Source organism: Gorilla gorilla, chromosome 3 (genome assembly GCF_029281585.2).
Source record: "Gorilla gorilla gorilla isolate KB3781 chromosome 3, NHGRI_mGorGor1-v2.1_pri, whole genome shotgun sequence".
NCBI classification, from domain to species: Eukaryota; Metazoa; Chordata; class Mammalia; order Primates; family Hominidae; genus Gorilla; species Gorilla gorilla.
The window spans coordinates 209,483,236-209,504,584 of NC_073227.2; the positions used below are offsets into that span (position 1 = coordinate 209,483,236).

Here is a 21,349-nt window from a genome sequence, read left to right on the forward strand (position 1 = left end):
GTAACTTTTCCTTTATAAGTGAGGTTGAGGTTTCCCCCACTTTCGTATGGTCTTCCCATTTGTTCACCAGACTGTTAGTCTTTTCCCAGATGATTCATGAAAGCTGGACATGTTAAGAATATGAACCCCTTAGCTGTTAAAATGGTTGTAATTTTTTCCAAGTTTTTTTTTGTATTGTTTATGGAATTATTTTATATATAGATTTTAATTTTTATGCAATTAAACATGTTTATTTTATATATTGGAGCATTTTGTCATATTACAAAATCCTTCTCCAAAGCCAAACTTTAAAATTCTTTTTTCCCAATTTATTTTAGCCTTATATCCTGTATTTAACATGGTAATTTATTTTAGGGTAAAGTGTGAGGTATGTGTCTCACTTTATTTCTTTTCCAGATGGTGATTGATTTATTACAATCTATCTTATAAAATAAACCACCTCCTCTACTGATTTGAAATGCCACTTTTATTGTATAATAAATTTCTGCACATTAGCAATATTTTACTGTTTATCAAAACTACATCATAATTCCTATTTGTATATTGCTCTATTGTTCTTTCTAGTTATTGTCAGTCTAATATTTTGAACTGTTCTCTAAAGATACCCATTACAGAAATATAGTCCTATTTATTTACATATGCATGTTTGCACTTATTTATGATGTATATACTACATAAGAGTTGGGGATCAATATATACCAAAATAAATTACATTGTTCCTGTCCACATCACAAAGTTTAAGATAAATTAAAAAGTTAAAGTATATATGAAACTATATATGCCTTTTGAGTAAAAACAAGAAAATTCTTTTTCAAAAAGCAAATAAACAAGTTTATTATTTTAGATTCATTTATTGTAGTTAATACCTTATTTCACTCCAAGTTTTCTAATAACAAATGTAAAGACGAAACATGTTGACATATACTGTGATAAAGAAAGTTCATTTCCTAGCAGTTAATTCTAAGTAGGATGCTGGGCCTATACAAGTGGTGATGAATAGCATAAATAAGTTAGCTTTTCCAAAAAATTAAATGTTTAGAAGTATCTTCAGGCCAGGCATGGTGGCTCACACCTGTAATCCCAGCACTTTGGGAGGCCGAGGCAGATGGATCATGAGGTCAGGAGATCAAGGCCATCCTGACTAACACGGTGAAAGCCCATCTCTATTAAAAACACAAAAAATTAGCCGGGCGTGGTGGCGGGCGCCTGTAGTCCCAGCTACTCAGGAGGCTGAGGCAGGAGCATGGCGTGAACCCGGGAGGCAGAACTTGCAGTGAGCTGAGATCGTGCCACTGCATTCCAGCCTGGGCGAGAGAGTGAGGCTCTGTCTCAAAAACAAACAAACAAACAAACAAACAAACGTATCTTCAAATGGACATTTCAAATGCTTCTTCTTTATATAAGTTGAGAAAGTAACACAGAAGCATCAGTAAAATGTCTTCAGGCAACAATGTAGCATCATGTTGGTATGTCACTTACTGGAAAGAAGATTATATATCTTTTAGACTCTTCCCAAAATTAAAAAAAATGCACCTGTCAAATATGAAATACTGGTAAAGTTCAAAGAATCAGTAATGTTTGTGGATGATTAAAAATGTGAAAACTGTGACAGATTCTTTCTCAGTCAGAGTAATTTGATTTCTGCAGAGTGGGCTATAGACCGGTCTTTGGGTACTTTCTCAAAGATTAACTGAATTTTCTTAAACAAATATTTAATTTGATTATCAGAATATGAAAGAAAAAAATTTTGTCTAACAACTCTTTCTGAAGTTTGCCAGTAGCTTTCTTTTACTGGCCAATACGACTTTTCTGAAGCATTTCATTATCAGTTGATCTTTGTCTTCTTAAGTCAGTTAATGATACGATATGAACAAAATATATTATCATGCAGGTAAATAAAAACTGTCCTGTTGGAAAACTTAGTGTTTCCTATTTAAATTTCAGAAAAATTCAGCTTTTTTCGTGGTTGATATTCAATGCACAGGCATTAGAAAAAGGGTCTATTGTGTCTGAGGTTTTTTCTGGTTTTAAGTGATAAAGCCATCTTTGGCATGAAGGATACTTGGTTCTCATTTTCAGTAGAAAGTGGCATGCATCCCAGTTACACAATAGTTATCCTAAAGCACTGAACTAAACTTAAGACATAAAAAATGTAAGTACATTCTTTTGAATGTGATTGAGAGTTGGAATTTTATTTGTCAAAATATTTTACATATGCTTATTCTGGCTGCCATATTATGACGCTTACTGTGTAAAAGCTTTTGTGATATTGTATCTTACTGAGATAGTATAGTTTTTTGATAGATGATTTCTATTCGTGGACTCAAAGCCTCATAATTATATTATATATGTTAGGAAGGATTTTCCTTATTTTCCTGGTGACATGAAAAATCTATGTAAGTGATTTATAAGGAGATATCTGCACAGAGATCTGTATGTTCCTTTATAAATTATTAATATAGAGATTTAATTTAAACATTATTATGACAGTTAGCCAATAGTGATATTTTGAGGGAATATTCTATAGACTCATGAGTTTGTTATTCTGTGACAATAGGTTTTCACCTTTTAAAATAAAAAACTATACTCACATTCCCCTCTGAGAGAACTCTATAGGCCGGGTGCGGTGGCTTACGCCTGTAATCCCAGCACTTTGGGAGCCCGAGGTGGGCGGATTATAAGGTCAAGAGATCGAGACCATGCTGGCCAACATGGTGAAACACTGCTTCTACTAAAAATACAAAAATGAGCTGGGCATGGTGGCAGGTGCCTGTAGTCCCAGCTACTCAGGAGGCTGAGACAGGAGAATCACTTGAACCTGGGAGGCGGACGGTGCAGTCAGCCAAGATTGTGCCACTGCACTCCAGCCTGGCTACAGGGTGAGACTTTGAAAACAAACAAACAGACAAAAAAAACCAAAAGAAAGTGAGAGAGAGAGAGAGAGAGAGAGAGAGAGAGAGAAAGCAATAAAGAAAGAAAGGAAAGGGAAAGAAAAGAAAAGAAAGGAAAGAAAAGAGAAAGAACTCTATCTGTGCAGTTAAATCAGAGAAAGAACACATAGTTTAGAGGACTTTTATAGGACAGACCCCCAAATATTCTTGCAGTGCTAGAACTCTTGGGAGATATTGGTAAAATGAAATAATTATTTAAAATCTATGAAATAAATGTAAATCTTTAGGGTAAGTTGAAGCATATAAATAAGTCTTGACATAGAGTAAAAGAGAGGAGTGAGATTTGTATGTGAATATAAGATTCAGATTTTTAAAATTTTAATTTAGTCATCTAAATGGTCTCCTGTACTGATTATATTCAGCTACTTAAAATGAGTAATTCTACCCGCAAAGATAGCTAGTCTCTATAATTGACTTAAATGATGTACTTTTAATCAATATTTCAATTTCACTTGATGCCCTTGAAATGATGTGGAAAATAAAAGGAAAACTAGAACATTTAGTCCACATGGAGCAATATAGGAAAAACCAAAGAAAAGATTTCGAATGCCCTTTTATGTAATTAATTGCTTTCAAAGAAGCAAATTCCAAATGTCAGAGATATATAAATGGATATTCAAGATAATGTTTATTTTTGTTCCTATTTTTATGTATTACAAATAGAGGTAAGATTTAAAACAACAAAAGGGGTAAAATTTAAAAATTTAGAAAAATATAGACTACTGAAGAGTAACTGCCAATGGCGTGTCTTATTAATGAGAATTCTTCCCTAGTGCTTTCAATTTGAGGTGGAGAGAGCAGAAGCAGCGGGCACCGGGCAGCTTCTCTCTAAGGTCACATGCTGTGGTGCAACACTGATTTAAAGTTGTCTGCCTCAGATCCACATCAAGATGGTTAGCTACTAGTACAGAGGAACTTTACTAGGTAGGATTTTCTTTCTTTCTTTCTTTCTTTCTTTCTTTCTTTCTTTCTTTCTTTCTTTCTTTTTCTTTCTTTCCTTCCTTCCTTCCTTCCTTCTTTCCTTTCTTTCTTTCTTTCTTTCTTTCTTTCTTTCTTTCTTTCTTTCTTTCTTTCTTTCTTTCTTTCTTTATTTCTCTTTCTTTCTTTTCTTTCTTTCTCTCTTTCTTTCTTTCTTTCCCTTCCTTCCTTCCTTCCTTCCTTCCTTCCTTCCTTCCTTCCTTCCTTCCTTCCTTCCTTCCTTCTTTCTTTCTTTCTTTCTTTGTTTCTTTCTTTCTTTTCTTTCCTCTTTTTTTTTTTTAGAAAAAGTTTCCTTCTTGTTGCCCAGGCTAGAGTGCAATGGTGCAATCTCAGCTCACTGCAACCTCAGCCTCCCAGGTTCAAGCGATTCTCCTGCCTCACCCTCCCTAGTAGCTGGGATTACCAGCGTGTACCACCATGCCCACGTAATTTTTGTATTTTTAGTACAGACGGGGTTTCGCCATGTTGGCCAGGCTGGTCTCAAACTCCTGATCTTGTGACCCACCAGCCTTGGCCTCCCAAAGTGATGGGATTAGAGGTGTAAGCCACGGCGCCCAGCCTGCTAGGTAGGATTTTCTTAGCCATGATATGAAGCATCTTTCCCCTGCTTCCTGGTCACATGTTTCTGTAAGCACAAGTCCTCTGACCTTTCTCCAAAGGTGCAGCTAGTAGCCCCCGCTTGCTGCCAAGCGAGTCCACAGGCTCTATTTGACATCCAGTTAGATCTGATCTTTGAGATAAAATAAGTAAGCTATTGGAAATCAGTAAAAATATCAACTAGAGTCCGGGCACAGTGGCTCACGCCTGTAATCCCAGCACTTCGGGAGGCCGAGGCAGGCGGATCACGAGGTCAGGAGATCGAGACCATCCTGGCTAACACGGTGAAACCCCGTCTCTACTAAAAATACAAAAAAAAATAGCCAGGCGTGGTGGTGGGCGCCTGTAGTCCCAGGTACTCGGGAGGCTGAGGCAGGAGAATGGCGTGAACCCGGGAGGTGGAGCTTGCAGTGAGCCAAGATTGCGCCACTGCACTCCAGCCTGGGAGACAGAGCGAGACTCCGTCTCAAAAAAAAAAAAAAAAAAAAAAAAAATATATATATATATATATATATATATATATATTTATACACTAGAAAATAGGGAGATAATTAATGAAGAGAAATGGTAGCTTGGAAGAAACAGAAAAAAAAACATAACAGTAGGCTGGGTGCAGTGGCTCACACCTGTAATCAGCACTTTAGGAGCCTGAAGAACAGCTGAGGTCAGGAGTTGGAGACCAGCCTGATGAACATGGTGAAACCCATCTCTACTAAAATACAAAAATTAGGCAGGCGTGGTGGCAGGCACCTGTAGTCCCAGCTACTCAGGAGGCTGAGGCAGAAGAATCTCTTGAACTTGGGAGACAGAGACTACAGTGAGCTGAGATCACACCACTGCACTCCAGCCTGGGCAACAGAGCAAGACTGTCTCAAAAACAAAAAAAAAAAAAGAAAGAAAAGAAAGAAAGAAAACATAAAAGTAGTAAATATCCCTAAAACTTTAATTATACTTTGAATATGAATATTTGGGTATAGTTTTTTAAAAACTGCAAATCTGTCCAAGTAAAAGGTTGTTTTTCTGGGTGATTTAGGGATAATTACCTTTTTTAAAATCATAGTCTGTTTTGTATGTTTCCAAGAGCATGCACTTTGGTAATTAAATGTGGTAGTAGGGATGCTTGAATGGAAACCAGAAAGATATTTTCATAATTAGTAATTAGCTTATAAAAATCACTAGCATTCGTGTACACCACCAACAACCAAACTGAGAGCCAAATCAGAAAGTTAATTTGCCACCACACAGAAAAAATGAAATAAAATAAAATAAAAAAGACCTGGGAATACCGCTAACCAGGGAGGGGAAATATGTCTACAATGAGAATTACGAAACACTGTTCAAAGAAGTTAGAGAAGACACAAACAAATGGAGAAACATTCCATGCTCATGGATAGGAAGATTCAATATAACTAAAATAGCTATGCTGGACAAAGCAATTTACAGATTCAATGCTATTCCTATCAAACTATCAGCGACATACTTCACAGAACTAGAAAAAATTATTTAAACATTTATATGGAACCAAAAAAGAGCCCAAAGAGCCAAGGCAGTTCTAAGCAAAAAGAACAAAGCTGGAGAAATCATGTTACCTGACTTCAAACTATACTACAAGGCTGCAGTGGCCAAAGCAGAATGGTACTGGTACAAAAACAGGCACATAGACCAATGGAACCGAATAGAAACTCCAGAAATACAGCGGCACACCTATGACCATCTGACCTTTGACAAAGCTGACAAAAATAAGCAATAGGGAAAAGACTCCCTTTTCAATAAATGGTGCTGGGATAACTTACTAGCAATATGCAGAAAATTGAAGCTGGACCCTTTCTTTACAAAAATCAGCTCAAGATGGATTAAAGATCTAAAACTATAAAAACCCTGGAAAACAACCTAGGTAATACCATCCTGGACATAGGAACGGGCAAAGATTTCATAACAAAGACACCAAAAGCAATCACAACAAAGGTAAAAATTGACTGACGGGATCTAATTAAACGTAAGAGTTTCTGCACAGCAAAATAAATGATCAACAGTGTAAACAGACAACTTACAGAATGGGAGAAAATATTTGTAAATTATGCATCTGACAAAGGTCTGATATCCACTATCTGTAAGTAACTTAAACACATTTACAGGAGAAAAATCAAACGACCTGATTCAACAGAGGGCAAAGGACAGGAACAGACATACATGCAGCCAACAAGCATATGAAAAAAAGCTCAGTATCACTGACCATTAAAGAAATGCAAAACAAAACCCCAATGAGATACCATCTCACACCAGTCTGAATGGCTGTTATTAGAAAGTCAAAAAATAACAGCTGGTGAGGTTGTGAAGAAAAGGGAACACTTAAACACTGTTGGTGGAAGTGTAAATTAGTTCGGCCGTTGTAGAAGACAGTGTGGTGATTCCTCAAAGACCCGAAGTCAGAAATACCATTAGACCCAGCAATCCCATTACTGGGTGTGTACCCAGAGGAGTGTAAAGCATTCTACCTTAAATTCACATGCACGTGAATGCTCATTGCAGCACTATTCACAATAGCAAAGACAAGGAATCAACCTCAATGCCCACCAATGACAGACTGGATCGAGAAAATGTGGTACATATACACTATGGAATACTATGCAGCCAGAAAAAGAATGAGGCCATTTCTTTTGTGAGAACATTGTGGAGCTGGAGGCTATCATCCTTAGCAAACTAATACTTGAATAGAAAATGAAGTCCAGGTGCGGTGGCTCACGCTTGTAATCCCAGAACTTTGGGAGGACGAGGCGGGCAGATCACTTGAGGTCAGGAGTTTGAGACCAGCCTGGCCAACATGGTGAAACTCCATCTCTACTAAAAATACAACAAAAAAAAAATTAGCCAGGTGTGGTGGCGGGTGCCTGTAGTCCCAGCTACTCGGGAGGCTGAGGCAGGAGAATTGCTTGAATCCAGGAGGCAGAGGTTGTAGTGAGCTGAGACTGCACCACTGCACTCCAGCAGGGGTGACACAGCAAGATTCCGTCCCAGAAAAAAAAAAAATTAGAAAACCAAATACCACATGTTCTCACTTATAAGTGGGAGCTACGTGATAAGAACTTATGAACACAAAGAAGGAAAGAACAGATACTGGGGTCTACTTGAGGGGGGAGGGTGGGAGGAGGGAGAAGAGCAGAAAAGATAACTGTTGGGTAGTGAGCTTAATACCTGGGTGATGTAATAATATGTACAACAAACCCCCATGTCACATGTTTATCTATGTAACAAACCTTCATATGTACCCCCAAACCTAAAATAAAAACTATAAAAATAAAAAATAAAAAAATAAAATCTGGGGAATTTGAGTTGGCAAAGCCTCTGAAGTTTTAGCTATTGTGCTCTAGTCTGTTTCACTATACCCCACAAATAAAAATTTAATTTGCAATACTGGAAAAAGTCTTTTATGTAAAGGATAGATATGTTAGATTTTTTAAATATGCTAAATTAAGTTCTCCTCTTATTCCAGTTCACCTTGCTATTGTAAATCTATGTTTAAATAAAAGTAATCTTCAAACAATATTAACCAAGTTGCCTGAAGTCCACCCCTTAATAATCTGAGCTAATTAATCATTCTTCTTGGTCACTTCCTGAAATCTCTATTTCAAGACATGTACATTCTAGATGAAATGTATTAAAAAGACACACGGAAGTGAAATGCTTTGAAAGCAGGTACATTTTGCTTCCCCAGCCTGTAAGATGTCAGAGATTATGTGTTATTTCTATGTATACTTTGTCCTGATGAAAATAAAATTTTATTTGTACCTAGTATTTTATAATTTGAATAAAGGATTATCAATATTCTCCTCTTCTTTGCTTCTCTTAGCTGATGGCCCTTTTTTTCGACAGTTAATTAAAGTTTGAATAGCTGTCACTTGTGACTAACTTCTGTGGCGTTTCCTTTGCCTGCACCTCAGACATCATCTCCTTCCATTCATTTCTTCTCAAATTTCTTACACAAGTGCTCTACAAAATCATCTACGGTCAAATCCCAGAGAAGTAGTAATAAGAGCCATTGCAGACAGGAGGAAGTGCATTGGGAAACAAGAAGGTAGATCTGGAGCCAGTATAGACTGCAGTCAGGACCGCATGTTCCTTAGGGCAATGGAAAGAAGAGGAGATAAATGCTGTAAGAAGATGATATAGAAAATTTAAAAACTGTTATACACTGTGCAAATCTCATCAAAGGCATCAAAGAGGATCCCATTAAAAACACTCTTGAGAGCAGCTGAGCGCTGACGCTTTGCTGCTTAGAATGCAGGGCCAAGGGAGATATGAGGTTGGGAGGGTTTAGGTGTGCACCTGAGCATTTAGAGTAAAGAGAAATGAGCACTGGGAAAAGCTAAAAGGAGGCAGCCTGAGGGGGCCAGCAGGAGGCCGGCCGGCCAGCCGGGATGGCAGGCCACCTTCAGCAGGTCAGCCTTCACCCTGGCAGGCAGATCTAACGCAGATTTGGGAAAAAGAGACACTCTCAGTCCCTCCAGATTCTGGGATGGTTTGGTCTCTGGCTCTGAGGTTCCCAGGTGAAACTGATGCTGCTGCACCCTGCCGTGATGCAGTGTGACTCATGGCCAAGAGCAGAACTTCAGATGGGAGAGGGCTGACTCTGGCTTCTGCTATTCACAGCCATAGTGTATGGGAAAGTAAAAGAGGCTTCATCATTCAGTAACAAAAACAAATTTCAGTCACGTGAGGAAAATTAAACTGAGCTTTATGAACTTTCCTTTCCCCTATCTTACTTTGATGTCATTTTGTCTTGTAATGCAAATATAGATATGTTTAATCCATATTTACCTTTCTAATTAATAAACAGCTAGTTTTATATAGATAAAAGCCTTCAAATTTTATTCAAAGGAGGTTTTCTCAGAGTGCTGATTTTCATTGTTCATCAGGCAGGTACATCATTTAGTGGAAACCAAGTAAAATTGTATCCATGAGTCCAAGCACAGTCCTCCAGTATTTTGTAGGATTCATCTAAAGACTTAAATTTAACATTCGTGTAATTCCCTCTAGGATGTACAGTTCCTCAGTCTCACAGAATTAGCCCAGTACCTGCTCTTCTGGGTGCTAGGATGCCATAGACACCCTGTAGTTCCTTTATCCAAATCCCATTACACTTCAGCTTTGGGATTCTAATTCATTAAGGAACTGAGGCCTTTTCATGTAGTATTTGTATAAATGCTGAGCTCTCAATATGGAAGAAGAAACAGGAAAGGAAGAAAGAGGGGTGGGGAGGAAAAGGAATAGGAGGAGGAGAAGAAGGAATAGGAGGAGGATGAGAATTAGGAGGAATAGGACCGGGGAGGGCGGGGAATAGGAGGAGGATTCGGAAGAGGAGGAAATTTGCATATGGCTTTAAGTCCCTTAAGCTTCTGGTTAAGTGGCTCATCTACACAAACCCCATCTCATGATCCCGTGACATAGGAGCTATTTCCTCTCATCACTACTGATTGTCCTCCATGTTCCCTTTGACTTATCTTTCATGGCCACATGACCCCATCCCCATCCTCTAAATCCAATCCAGTGGACCTCCACACTCTGCTGCCCAGCCCTCTTGGTGATTTCTGAGCTCTTTTGCTGTAGACACAAGTGGACAGTCATCTGAGGCAGCGTTCCTTACTATCTGCACTCTCCAGAGCACAGTTGAGCCTGAGTTCCACCCCAGCACTTCTCAACCTCGATTGATTTCAGAACCTTTCAATCATTTCTGTGACATTTCTGAATTTCCTGACTTCACCAATGCCAGGAGGGTAACCCTCCGAATCAAATCGAAGATCATTTCATTCTAAAGCTCCTCCTATATTGACATTTCTAGGGAACTATGACAAACTCAAGGCCTCGGAGGGCCCTAGACTCCATTTCATTAAATACAATTTGTGAATGGGTATCAGGGACCTTGACCTCAGGAAACAACTTGGGCACCGTTTATGTCAACATAGGGGTCATCAACGTTGCTATGATGTTTGCTTTGGGTTCATTTAACCCTGTTTAACCACATATTTCAATAACAGAAAGATTTAAACTCAGAGCAAGGTGGTCAACAGCACACATCTATTATGTACCATTTACAGACTCCTGAAGACCTGTTGTTCTCTCTCTACCATTTTGTCTCTTGCCATATTTCTTCAGGTTTATTAGTGATTTATCTCTTTCCGTTAAGTATTTTCCTGGTCCAGCATTATTTTATAATTCAAATATTAGGGCACAGAAACAAAAATAGAATGTGGGTTTGAACACACGTAAAATACATACATCTATGTCATACATATACACATACACTAAAATAGTTTGCAATGGGTATAGAAATTAGAAGGGGGATAATATAAAGTAAACTTAAACAGCTTCAGAATTTTGCCAGAAACCAGCCCTGAACTTAATAATAACCCCATCTCAATAGAAAGAAGAGAGGCAGAAAAATAACCCCATCTCAGTAGAAAGAAGAGAGGCTGAGTAAAGGCACGTTTACTCGGAAATGAGTTCCCCAGCATGAAACTCAGAGTGAGGAGAGAGAACTTTTAGAATTTGCCACACACCTGCTTTCTGATGCATATTAACCACACGGTGCACTTTCCCCTGGCTGCTTGAACAGGCACGTCATGTGTGAATGAAGTGGGTCAAGGTCAGAAAAATAGCGATTGTTGGTGTATGTGATAAGTTGATGTGTACTTGCCCTGGGTCAGTTACTACTCACCTGCAGAAGATTCCTGCCTTATAGGAAGTAAAATCTGTATTGCTGAATCTCACACATTTCCAGAAAAAGCCAGGAAATGTGGCTACTACAGGAAATTTCCTAATTTTTAAATATGAAATGATTCAAACAAACATACTATAGAAAAAAACTATACAATGTACAGTAACCATGCAATAGAAATACATCTGATGAATGGATTTGGCTCATGGGCCGCCAGCTTGTGACTTCTGATCAATGTTTTGAAATTATCCCTGGGAGACTTGGGGAAGAAAGATTCAATCTGTAAGGAGCCACATGCAGTTTTCTGAGACAATTTGCAGACTTCAAAGTGACTGAGTCAGAGTATGTACATAGAACGTGGCCCAAGGGAGAACAGAAATCTAAAATGAAACACATTAAGGTTAATACTGGCCAGGCACAGTGGCTCATGCCTGTAATCCCAGCACTTTGGGGACCGAGTCAGGAGGATTACTTGAAGACAGGAGATCGAGACCAACCTGGGCAACATCATGAGACCCATTTCTACAAAACAAATGGAAAAATAGTTACTATCCATAGGAATGAAGAGTCACTCATTTGCTATCACACAGACATACACATGTATGATAGCCAACTATCGGATTAAATCAGGCAGTCAGAAAGAGAAAACAAAAAGAAAAGAAGGAGGCAAAAATACAACAGAAAAACATGAAATTTAATCTTTCAATTTCAAACTTTTTATCAGACAAGGACTAGAAACCCAATGAAGATGACAAAAAAAAAAAAAAAAAGACAAAATTGCTTTCCTATGTATCAAGCTCAGGTGTAATTATAGTTCCACACTAAACTGCAGGCTTCATACAAGGACTTGCCACAACTCTTAGTTTTAGTACCGGCTGTAATTTATGTTATGTTTAGAAGAATTCCTGAGCTCTCTGTACCTAATTTTTTTTAATTAGTGAAAAAACACAGAAATAGCTTACGTGCTTGCTTTAAGAAATAGATAAATAGAATATTATATTTTTAAACCTCATTATGCCTAAGTATTTAATATCTACTGGTGATTTTATTCTTGGCGAGCATAGCAGGGGCCATATGAGAAATGTAAATATGGTTATTGACCTGTTGTGCTGGTCACAGATGAGTCTTTTCTCTAGGAGACTGGATTAGCTTGTCTGAAAATATTCATTGCATACCAAATTAGACTATACATTGTATTTCTGTCACTGAATGTTTTCCTTAGTTGTTTTGTGAGTAAAATAAATTGGATGTATGTTCAATGTATATAATTCAGGCACCTTATTTCAAAAGTAATTAAAGTCTTACTCACTTGAGACCAGATAATTACAGTTAATGTCATCTTAAAGGAGCCCCCAGGACTGTTAGCCATTGGTAAACGCATAAGAATTGGAATAAATTGACTTTCATGATCACCGAAGCTTCGTTGGGAGAACTAGGAACAGAGAAAAGAATGATAAATCAAAAATTTGTCTCCTAAGACTGATGAAGATAATATATATATTTTTTTCATTTACTCTTAGACAACCCTTACAAGATTTTTGCCCAGCGAAAGTGGCACGTGGAACATGGAATGACATTTCATAAAGATAAATCCAGAGATTAGTGCTGAAGTCCCACCCCGCTGGCTCCTCACACAGGCTACCCCAGACCAGCCTGGCGGGCTCTGCACTAGGCCTCCCATCAGGCGAGAGCCAACGCTCCTCAGCCCGGCTCCACCTCATTCAGAAGAAAGTGTGTCTCCCGGCCTCACATTGCGCTGAATGCAAGGATACCGAGATAAACCAGGCTTTCCTTCGGCTCAGAGTACAGTTGCAGACTTGGTAATGACTGAGCCAAGCCAGACTGAGTGTGATAAGATAATAAATTAACTACCAGTCAGGAGCTAAGTCAGCAGATGTGCAAACATTTTAGAGGTAACATCATAAAACTAGAACAGAGGAGCTCTTGGGAAGAAAAAAGGCTTGGAAATTATACCTGGAAAGATATTGCTAATAATGATCAAGAAGAAAAAACAAATCCAGTTTGGAAGTGAGCAGTCATTTATGATGTAAAATATTTCTTAGAAATGCAACCTAGATAATGCTTGGAATATGCTTTAAACTACCTATATTTAATTTGTTTTTCTTGTGATTTCTGTATTGTTTGGTGTAAAATAATCTTAATCTTTCCAGGTGGTGTCTAATTAAGGCACATTTAGTGATATGAGTCATTTTCTAAATATACTTTATCTAAAAACATTTAAAATTTTTGGATCAACTAAAAACTCTCTCAATTATTTTAGAGTTAACTCTTCCAAATTCTAAAATATATTCATAAATTTATATACAACTATTTTAATGGTCACTGTGGGCCCAACTTCTGTATATAAATTTACCTTCTTATTTTACAGGTGCTAATGTTTAAAGATACTTAAATATGCCAATTTCTTTCCTCTATGTAGAAGTTTGAAATACATTCTATGCCCTCAGAGAACCCTTTGAAATTTGAACATATAGAGTATTGTTATGTGCTTTCAAAACTTTGTGTTGTGTAGGACCCCCTTTTAGCTGAATATTTTTCAAGCAGTAAGCCTGTCCTGCATCGCACATGTACTGGGACACCCATGGACAAAATCACAGGACTCTGTCTTCCTGACAGATTTCCCTTCTCTCCTGGGGAATTCTCTAATGACGTCACTCTTTTTTTGTGCCCTGCATGGTTTTTTTTTTTCAGTTTCTTCTGTGTGATGCACGTCATGCTCTTACACTGCAGGGTAGCGTTTTTAAAAAATCTGATTTAGAGTTTGTCCTACTATTATATATTTTGCTTATAAAAACCTTGTGTTTTTTCAAAAATTCCTAACAGACTTATTTAGGTCTAACTGACCTAAAATAAACCACACATGGTACAGTGTACAGTTTGATGGGCTTTGACATAAGCACATATAATGGATTGAATTATGTCCCTCATGAGATATGTTAAAGTCCTAAACCCTGTTTCTCATTTGCGAATACGACCTTTATTTGGAAATAGGGTCGTTGCAGGTGTAATTAGCTAAGATGAGGTTGCAGTGGAGTGGAGTGGGCCCTTCCCTTAATCCTAAATGAGGGGTGTCATCATAAGAAAGACATTGGCAAACAGATACAGACACAGAGGGAAGAAGGCCACATGACAAGGAGGCAGGGGGTGGAGTGATGCTGCCACACGTCAAGAAGCACCTGTGGCCACCAGAGTTAGAAGAGGCAAGGAAGGATTCTCTCGTGGAGGCCTCGGACTGGCATCGCCTTGCCAACAACACTGATGGTGGGCTTCCAGCCTCCAGAATTGTAAGGCAATAAATGTATGTTGTTTTAAGCCAACCAGTTTGTGGTGAAATAGCCCCAGGAAACGGATCCAATCTACAATCATGAAACCATCTGAAAATAAAAATAGCAAACATATCCCTCACCTCAACAAGTTTCCTGAAGGCCCTCCCATCACACTGTCCCAAGTCCCACCTCCTTCCTCAGGAAACCACTGAACTCTTTTGTCACTATAGACCGTATTTTGTAGAATTAATATAAATTTACATAAATTTATATAAATCCCCAAATTATAGAAAATATATTTACTGTATACATGCGGTATATACTGGCTGCTTTCAGCATAATTATTTGGAGGTTTATTCATCATTCTTTTGAACATTCATTTTTTTGCTCCTTTGTTTAGCTAAGTAGTACTCCCTTGATATATCACAATTTGTTTATCCATTCACCTGTTTATGGACATTTTAATTGTTTCCAACTTTTGGCTATCGCGAATGCATCTGCTGTATGTGCACATATACATGTACAACTATTTGAACAGAGATACACTTTTGTTTCTCTTGGTAGACACCTAATTGTGGAACAGCCGAGTCCTGTAACAGGCATATGTTTAACTTTTAAAGAAACTGCCAAACCACTTTCTAAAGTAAACATACTATGTACAATCTCAGTAGCAGAATATAGGAGTTCCAGTTCCTCCACATCTTCATCAACAGTTAGTATGATTAGGCTTTGAAATTTTTTCCTTTCTAATAGGTATGTAGTGGTATCTCATTGTGGTTTTTTATTTACATTTCCCTAATGACTAATAATACTAAATGTCTTTCATAGGCTTATTTGTCGTGGCATGCCTCTGGCATACCATCTGTTCAGAAATTTTGTCTATTGTCTAATTTTTATGTGTTTGATCTTATCAATTTTTGAAGATTATTCTGGATACAATGAATTTATTAGATATATGATTCCTATTTTTCATGGTCTGTGGTTTATCTTTTCTTTCTCTTAACGATATTCTTGAAGAGCAGGTGTTCTTATTTTTACGAAATTTCTTTTATCACTATTTTCTTCTATGGATTGTGTTTTTCTATGAAGCAACCTTTCTAACCCAAAGTAATAAAGTTTCTGTTATACGTCTTATTCTAGAAGTTTGATAGTTTTAGGCTTTACCTTGGGTCTATAGTCCTTTCTGAATTAACTTTCACATGTTATGTAAGGTATAAAGTCTTTTTGGTTTGTTTGCTTTTGCTTTTGTATATTGGTATCCAGTTGTTCTAGTACTAGTTAAAAATACTATTTTTCTTTATTAAGCTGCCTTTGTACATTTATAAAAGATGAATTGATCATATATGTGTAGGTCTGTTTCTAAACTTTCTCTTCTATTTTATTGATGTATTTGTTGGTCTTGAGGCAAATATCACATTGTCTTGATTATTGTAGCTTCATAATGATTATTGATTGCTGTGCGTGCAAGATCCTCAACTTTGTTGTTTTGCAAAGTTGTTTTGACTACCTTGGGAACTTTGCATTTTTCTGGTAACCCTGTTTTGATATAGATTATTTTGAATAGGGAATGTTTTGACTTAAAAATAATATCAAACTTTTATAATTAAGATTTTTAAATTATAAGTAGTGTGAAAGGAGAGAAACATCTTCATTCTATCATTCAGCCCCTTTCAGGAACCTCATCCAACCTCACCACTCTAGGCTATCAGAGTTAGCACATTACATCTCTATACAGTCATGCATTCGTTAATGATGAGGATATGTTCTGAGAAATGCATTATTAGGCAATTTTGTTGGTGAGCATCACAGAGTGTACTTACACAGACCTAGCTGGTGTAGCCCATCAGTCACCTTGGCAATATGGTATAGACGATTGCTCCTGGGCTGCAAACATGTACAGCAGGTTACTGCACTGAATACCGCAGGCAATTGTAATACGATGATAAGTATTTGTGTATTTAAACGTAGAAAAGGTATAGTACAAATTTGATATAAAAGATTAAAAAACGGAAGACCTGCTTAAGCCCATTCTGTTAGAATCTTATGGGACCAGCATTGTATATGCAGAGTCCATCGTGGACTGAAATGTCACTGTGTGGAGCACAACTGTATCTCCATCCATACTGACACACACACGCCTTCTGAAACCCATGCCTACAACCATATTGGTATCTGTATATTGGTGCTTTATAGTTTAAAATATACCCTCTTGAGGGCTGAGCCTCAGTAAATACTCATGCTTAGCCACTGTCAGCCTGCTTCTTCCTCTAATCTCCAAAATGAAGTAAGTTCGTTGACAACACTAGAGATGCCTGCATTGCTGGATTTACACTCTATTTTATTATTAAAGAAAGGGTTTTTTTCTCCCTAAAGATATCCCTATTTCTATTAATCTTTTCTGGCTCATTATTTTTCTTTGATAGGCATAGAGGGCAGTATGGTGCAAGTATTCTGCCTGTCTGTGAGTATTTTAAAAAATGGAAAATGTTGGAAATCAATTTCTTGTGCATTTACTTTTTCTTAAATACTATTACTGTTTCCTTTCCAATCTTAGACTGCTGAATTCTGAATAAATCTCTCACCTTTGTGGTTTTCTTGAAGTAGACCTTAATTTGAATTTTTTTTTTTTTTGACGGAGTCTCACACTGTTGCCCAGGCGGGAGTGCAGTGGCGCAATCTCGGCTCACTGAAACCTCCACCTCCCAGGTTCAAGCGATTCTCCTGCCTCAGCCTCTTGAGTAACTGGGATTACAGGTGCCCGCCACCATGCCCGGCTAATTTTTTGTATTTTTAGTAGAGATGGGGTTTCACTATGTTGGCCAGGCTGGTCTCGAACACCTGACCTCATGATCCATCTGCTTCAGCCTCCCAAAGTGCTGGGATTACAGGTGTGAGCCACTGCACCCAGCCGAAATATTTTCTTTTCTTTTTCTTTCTTTCCTTCTTTTTAAAAAAATTCTGTAGCTGATCCCTGATGGCTTTTAACTTGAATAAAACTTTATTTAAAGAAAGTGTTTATTCACTGATACGAATCACACAGAGTATAATTTCAAGCCCATTACCATGAAGATATTTTCCTATGTTTTACTCCAGAATTTTTAATTATTTTATCTTTCAAATTTAGATCTATATTCCAGCTAGAATTGTGTGTGTGTGTATGTGATGGGAAGGTCAAAGTTTGTTTTTCTTTTTTTACATATAAATATGTAATTGATCCAGCACCACTTAATGAAAAGACTACTCTTTTCAGCCACTCTCAGGTGGTACCTACGTCGTGACCCAAGTGACTGAGTATCGAGTCGGTCTGGTTTTCAACTTTCTATTCAGTTCTGTTGCTCTGTAGTTCCCTCCTTGATGGTTTACATTGTTTGTGAATACTGACAGTTATAGTTCTTACTTTACCATTCTTTTAAGGAATCATTTGAAAAATTCACATATTGGTGAAGCCATACAGGCTTAGAGTTTTCTTTGTGGCAAATTTCCTAATGACAGATTTAACTTCTTTAATAGATACAATATATTCCAAATAGATTTTTTTCAGTGAGTTTTGGTAAGCTATATTTTTCTAGGAATTTGACAATTTCTTCTAAATTTTGAAATATATTGGTATATAGGTCAAAAAATTGTATGTCTTTATGTTTTTAATATATGTAATGTCTGTTGTGATGCACCTCTTTAAAAATTTCATATATTATTCATTTCTCTTTTCTGGCCTGATCCTAGCAATTGTTATAGGGAGTTTATAAAAATTATTAGTCTTTTTAGGGAAATACATTTTTGCTTTTTAATTTTTCTACTATATGTTTGTTACTTCATCAAATTTAAATTTAATTTTTTTGGATTAACCTACATTTCCTTCTTCCCATTTTTATTAGGATTAGTTTGTTCTTATTTTTCCAACTACTTTAGAACATTCTTTAGCTTTTCCTCTTTGCTAATATGTAGATATACATTTGTTTCTTTCTTCCTTTCTTTTTTTTGAGACGGAGTCTGGCTCTGTCACCCAGGCTGGAGTGCAGTGGCGGGATCTCAGCTCACTGCAAGTTCCGCCTCCCGGGTTCACGCCATTCTCCTGCCTCAGCCTCCTGAGTAGCTTGGACTACAGGCGCCGGCCACCACGCCCGGATAATATTTTTTGTATTTTTAGTAGAGACGGGGGTTTCACCCTGTTAGCCAGGATGGTCTTGATCCCCTGACCTTGTGATCCACCCACCTTGGCCTCCCGAAGTGAGGCTGGGATTATAGGCGTGAGCCACCATGCCCGGGCCCCCATATAGATATACATTTCTCTAAGCAGTTTTACCTGCCTCTCTAAAATTTTGAGATATATTTTTATTAAATTCAGTTTAAAAGATTTTCTGATTTTTCACTGAGTTGTCTTTCTTTACTAGTGCGTTATTTTTAAATACGTTACTTAATTTTCAAACATATTGACATATTCCAATCACTTTTTCATTATTGCTTTCCAGTGTAACTACACCATGGTCAGGAGGACAGATTCCAAATTATTGTAGTATTTCAAACTTGTTGAGACTTGCTTTATAGCTAAGTTTAAAATACATTTTGGAAAATGCTCCGTGTAAATTTCAATAGAATCTGAGTGTGCTTCTATGCTGTACTATAGTACTTCCCAGGCATCCTTCAGGTCAGGTTTCTCCTCAACCTAACGGATCTTCTGTATGCTTACTGGTCTATATGATTACAGAATTTTTTCTGTTTGGTCTACTAATTATGAAAAATGTGTTTTAAAATCTATTATTATACATACATTCATTTCTCCTTTTACTTTTGTCATTCTGTTTTGTATATACAGTCATGCTCCAAATAACATTTCTTTCAACAACAGACTGCATATTCAACAGTGGCCTCCTAAGGTTACAGTGGAGCTGAACAACTCCTATAGCCTAGTGCTATCTGAGCCTTCATAATGTCAGAGTGCAGTGCATTCTACCTTTTCTATGTTTAGCTATGATCAGATACACAAATACTTACTGTTGCGTTACAGTTGCCTAGAGCAGGGGTGTACAATCTTTTGGCTTCCCTGGGACACATTGGAAGAAGAATTGTCTTGGGCCACACATAAGATACGCCAGCACTAACAATAGCTGATGAGCTAAAAAAAAATTGCAAAAAATTCTAATAACATTATAAGAAAGTTTATGAATTTGTGTTGGGCTGCATTCAAAGTCATCTTAGGCTGGGTCACGGGTTGGACAAGCTTGGCCTAGGGTAGTCAGTGGAGTAGCATGCTTTCTAGGGTTGTTGCCTAGGAATAGTAGGCTGTACCATTTATCCCAGGTGTGTGGTAGGTTATGCCATCTAGGTTTGTGTCAGTGCACTCTGTGATGTTTGCACAACAATACATGTGCCTGATGATGCATCTCACAGAATATGTTCCCACTGTTAAGCCAAACACCACTGTATTTGAAAGTTTTGTTGTTAGGTGTATACAAGTTTAGAATTTTTCTTTCTGGAGAATTGACTCTTTCAGTAGGAAATGTCTCTTTCTAGCTCTGATGATTCTTCTTGCCTTAACATCTGTCTTGTTTGGTCTTGTCATAATGCACAAAAATTCTTTTGGATAGTGCTTAAACAAAATTTTTCTCATCTTTAATTTTTAGCACTTTAACGGTTTTCTATGTTTATGTCTAGGATTATTTTACTTCTACTTAAAGGACTCCCTCCTTTAGTATTTATTTTAATGCAGATCTAGTGGTGGTGAATACTCTTTATTTTAATTTTTTTAGGAGTATCTTTATTTAACATTTGAAAGGGTTTCACTGAACACAGAATTTTCTATGGGTAATTATGTTGTTTAAAGAAGTCATTGCCATTTCTTCCATTTCTGTGGAGAATTCAACTATCAGTCTTACTGTAAGTCTTTTGGATTGCAGCTGAGAAAACCTGTTGTTATTTATATGATCACTCACTTGACTACCAACATATAACAAAACTACTGAAAGGAACGAAAAGTTTGAAGTGAGAAGAAAATAGAAGATGAATAAAATTACATTACAATAAGCTTAGCTACAATTATGGAGAGAAAAACTAGAATACAGCTGATAAAACAAGTAAGTGACACCCTATTTTGGGTAAAGTTAGTAGTCCAACTGAAATCTGATTATTAGCTGACAAAACAGGTAATACTCCACTGTCACTTAATTTGCCATAATATTTTAGAAAATGCCCTTTAGTAGAAAGTTATCATTTCATGTTTGCATTAGTTGCCACAGGTATATAAACATGATATTAGGTAAGACTGCCTAAAATCTTCTCCCCTGTATTTTTATGGTAATTATATAATATAGAGCATGTGATGCTCTCTGACCGTATATTGTGAATGGTTTTTGCTCTTATAGCAGAATTTAAAGCCAGCACAAGGACATATTTGATGTAAGAAATGTAATAAGACTTGTGGTCAAAGTTATGAATATTTAAATGACATTATATATACAAAGAAAATTATGCTGTTATTTGGTTTCAGTAAAATCCAGCATAAAAATTAATTTTGACTCACACCCAAATCCTAAAATGTAAGGGGAACTATTTTTAATAATATGTATATTTGGGAAAATAATTGATTAATTGGCCAAATATTTATTGTGACAAGCCATTTTCTTTCATTATAGTTTATTTGGTAAGATGTTTTCTTAAAGAGCCTATGATGAACATTTATAATATAACTCAATAAAAATGAACATTAGTTTGTCTTGCAGGGAAGCTATGACACGTATGGGTATTACACAAAAATACAAGCCTTAAGGAAATAGGGGATTTGGTCCGCCTTGTTCTCTGTGGTATCTCTAGCATTCAGATTAAGGCTT

The 21,349-nt window shown here is 37.1% G+C and overlaps 1 long non-coding RNA gene across 8 annotated transcripts in view; it reads left to right on the forward strand.

Annotated features, from left to right (window-relative positions):
- LOC109026432 (uncharacterized) overlaps positions 1–21,349 on the forward strand; it is a 253,648-nt gene that overhangs the window by 116,858 nt on the left and 115,441 nt on the right. The window contains exon 9 of one of the 8 annotated variants that reach the window (XR_008678816.2): positions 12,759–17,426. The exons of the other annotated variants lie outside the window; for them this stretch is intronic. This is a non-coding gene — a long non-coding RNA (uncharacterized lncRNA). Of the gene's footprint in view, positions 1–12,758; positions 17,427–21,349 lie in introns of those variants that run through there. 8 annotated transcript variants of the gene reach the window in all.